Source organism: Neophocaena asiaeorientalis, unplaced genomic scaffold, assembly GCF_003031525.2.
Source record: "Neophocaena asiaeorientalis asiaeorientalis breed wild unplaced genomic scaffold, Neophocaena_asiaeorientalis_V1.1 scaffold691, whole genome shotgun sequence".
NCBI classification, from domain to species: Eukaryota; Metazoa; Chordata; class Mammalia; order Artiodactyla; family Phocoenidae; genus Neophocaena; species Neophocaena asiaeorientalis.
In genome coordinates, this window is record NW_020172474.1 from 384927 (window position 1) to 389154 (window position 4228).

Genomic DNA, 4228 nt, shown 5'->3' on the forward strand with positions numbered 1-4228 from the left:
GGAGGGGGCCCCCAAACCCAAAAAAAAAAAAAAAAAAAAATACTGTAGAGATTCAGAGGAAAATCATGCCTGTAGGCCAGAAACATAAGAAAGCCTTGTAAGGAAGATAGGATTTGCACCATGTCAGGAAGGTAAGATAAGACCCTGCTGGCACAGGGGTAGGGAGCATGGCTGGCATAATTCAATTGCTGATGTGTTTGAGGGACCAGGAGGCCAGGGTGCTATTTCCATGGCTGTCGCATTGGAGTGGAAGCAATTGCTTGCTTCTCCATCTACTTTAGAAGTACCACATTGCACGGTGGACCTTGCCCATCTGACTTTCTTTTCAACTTGGGCCATCAAGTTGGAGCTTTTCTAGTCTGAGACTTTTTTGCCCTTGAGTAAAAGCACTCACTCTAAATCACAAGACCCTCCCTTTTCTACGAGTAGACTGTCTCAGGTATGTGATATTGGCTGCCATCCTCCATATTTACTTTGGAACTTTACTGCCACTGATGGAAAAAGTAAAATAACAGTGTTCTTTTCTGTGTGTGTCTTTTTTTTTTTTTAATTGAAGTATAGTTGATTTACAATGTTGTGTTAAGTACTGCTGTACAGCAAAGTGATTCAGTTACACATATATATACATTCTTTTTCATATTCTTTTCCAGATATTGAATATAGTTCTCTGTGCTATACAGTAGGACCTGGTTGTTCATCCATTCTCTATATAAAAGCTTACATCTGGGCTTCCCTGGTGGCGCAGTGGTTGAGAGTCCGCCTGCTGATGCAGGGGACACAGGTTCGTGCCCTGGTCCGGGAGGATCCCACATGCCGCGGAGCGGCTGGGCCCGAGGGCCATGGCCGCTGAGCCTGCGCGTCCGGAGCCTGTGCTCCGCAACAGGAGAGGCCACAACAGTGAGAGGCCCGCATACCGCAAAAAAAAAAAAAAAAAAAGCTTCAATTTCCTAACCCCAACCTCCCACTCCAGCCCTCCCCCAATCCCCTCCCCCTTGACAACCACCAGTCTGTTCTCTATGTCTGTGATTCTGTTTCTGTTTCATAGATAGGTTCATCTGTGTCATATTTTAAATTCCACATGTAAGTGTTATCATATGGTATTTGTCTTTCTCTTTCATAACAGCATTCTTAATCCCTGTCTCTAGGGGATGATGTGGGGAACTTGCTCAGCCAGCAAGGTCACCCAGTGTGGAAGGGGTGATGGAGCGCCTCAGAAGTTGTAGGGAGCTCTGAAATCAAGGGCATCTCAAAGCTCCTGCTGTTCTGTGATTCAGGGCTTCCTGCCGGGCTCTCGGGCCAGCTAGATCAAGCTTCGCGGTCACACACCTCTTCTGCCATGGAGAGTTAAAGCATTTCTCAGCCTGACATTGCAATTTCCCTGACAAGGTTCTGGCTGACAGATGTTCCCCAAATTAAAAAGTAGTGTACTCTGCCTATTCACTATTTCATCTTTTCAAGGAAGGAGAACAATTACTTATTTATTTTTAAAGCAAAATCACTAACCCCGCACATTGTCATCTGCAATACAAGTTGGGTAATTTAGGAGCAATCTTGGCTTCAGTGATGATGTTGGAACCATAAAGTGGATTCAATTTCAGATTTACAGGTTTCAGAGGGAGGTTCAAGAAACTGTCATATATCCTGACTTCCCTTCATCTCTTCACCCACGGAAGTTTTTCTGCTTGTCGTGGCATCCTTGTGCTCTCACTACTCACTTCCCAGCTGCTTTGGGGACGTAAGTGATACCCATGAGACCTGGATCCTCTGGACAGTTGCAAATGCCGCCAAAGAAAGCAGCAGATGGGATAGGATTTTGAGATCACGTAGAAGATGCTGTCTCACCTGCATCTGCTCAGTCAGGGGCAAGTTGGTGGTTGAAAACATCATTTTGCATACTAACTCTGTTGTAGGAGTGGGACCTTGCCCTGGAGCAGAAGGGGAAAAAAAAGATCTAAGAACAGATGGAATTCTTTTTACTTGACACTGTAGAAAGCTGTGCAGAAATGATCACTTTGGGGAGAAAGGTATTTTAATTGAATGAGTCTTTGAGAAGGGGACAGTATTATATACAGACCATTTCATATGGAAGATCATTTCCCCTTTCTTGAACATTTTTCTTCTGTATTTTTCATGACACTGTATTATCTCAGTTCACTTCCTATTTCTCCATCCACCTCAGATTTCTTTAGATATGTACCCAGGAGTGGGATTGCTGGATCATATGGTAGTTCAATTTTTAGTTTTTTGAGGAACCTCCGTACTGTTCTCCGCAGTGGCTGCACCAACTTACATTCCCACCAACAGTGTACAAGGGAAGGGTTTAAGGACAAAGTCTTATAAAAACAGTCTTAAAATATGTCTCTTATTATGGGCTTACGTTTGGGATTTTTTTTCCCCTGTTAGCTTTGGATATTTAATGCATTTCAGGATCCTGAAACCCAGAACTGGAGGTATTTTGAGGTGAGCCTACTAAGAATCCATTTTCTGCTTATTTTGCTCTATTTTTCATGCAATGAAAAATGAGAACATAAGGCCAAATTTTAGTGCATTGTATTAACATTAAGATTCAATAAAATCTCATGTCTTATAAATAAGAGGAAAGATCTCAGTGGCAAAGGAAGAAAAAGCAACAGATGACGGATGCTGTTCCTGCAAGATGAATGACCAAGTGTACTCACTGAATCCCATTTTCCATCGCCTGCCAGGCTTGAGAAATGGAAATGCCACACAGGCTACCGTGTTGGCTTGGGCCATGAAATTCCACACAGTTACCCCAAAGCCAAGGGTAACAGCTGAGAGAAACCTAAAAAGAATGACAGGTGATTGATTACACTTGGGAGACATAGCAAGTCTTGTTGAAACTTGTATAAAAACATAACAGAGGGATTGGTTCAAGATGGCAAAGTAGAAGGACGTGCACTCACTCCCTCTTGCGAGAGCACTGGAATCACAATTAACTGCTGAACAATCATCCACAGGAAGACACTGGAACTCACCAAAAAAGACACCCCACATCCAAAGACAAAGGAGAAGCCACAGTGAGACGGTAGGAGGGATGCAATCACAATAAAATCATATCCCATAACCGCTGGGTGGGTGACTCACAAATCAGAGAACAATTATACCACAGAAGTCCACACACTGGAGTGAAGGTTCTGAACCCTAGGTCAGGCTTCCCAACCTGTGGGCCCGACAATGGGAAGAGGAATCCCCAGAGAATCAGACTTTGAAGGCTAGTGGGATTTGGTTGCAGGACTTTGACAGGACTGGGGGAAACAGAGACTCCACTCTTGGAGGGCACACACAAAGTAGTGTGTGCATCGGGACCCAGGGGAAGGAGCAGTGACCCCATAGGAGACTGAACCGAACTACCTGTTAGTGTTGGAGGGTCTCCTGCAGAGGCGGGGGGGGTGGTGGCTGTGGCTCACTGTGGGGACAAGGACACTGGCAGCAGAAGTTCTGGGAAGTGCTCCTTGGCGTCACACCTCCCAGAGTCTGCAATGAGCCCCACCAAAGAGCCTGTAGCCTCCAATGCTGGGTCACCTCAGACCAACAACCAACAGGGAGGGAACTCAGCCCCACCCATCAGCAGACAAGCAGATTAAAGTTTTAGGGAGCTTAGCCCCACAGAGCAACACCCAGCTCTACCCACCACCAGTCCCCCCCATCAGGAAGCTTGCACAAACCTCTTAGATAGCCTCATCCACCAGAGGGCAGACAGCAGAAGCAAGAAGAACTACAGTCCTGTAGCCTGTGGAACGAAAACCACATTTACAGAAAGACAGACAAAATGAAAGGCAGAGGACTATGTACCAGATGAAGGAATAAGATAAAACCCCAGAAAACAATTAAATGAAGTGGAGATAGGCAAATTTCATGAAAAAGAATTCAGAATAATGATATTGAAGATGATCCAGGACCTCGGAAAAAGAATGGAGGCAAAGATCGAGAAGATGAAAGAAATGTTTAACAAAGACCTAGAAGAAGTAAAGAACAAACAGATAAACAATACAATAACTGAAATGAAAAATACACTAGAAGGAATCAATAGCAGAATCACTGAGGCAGAAGAACAGATGAGTGACCTGTAAGACAGAATGGTGGAATTCACTGCTGTGGAACAGAATAAAGAAAACAGAATGAAAAGAAATGAAGACATTTCTAAGAGACCTCTGGGAAAACATTAAACGCACCACCATTCGCATTATAGGGGTCCCAGAAGGAGAAG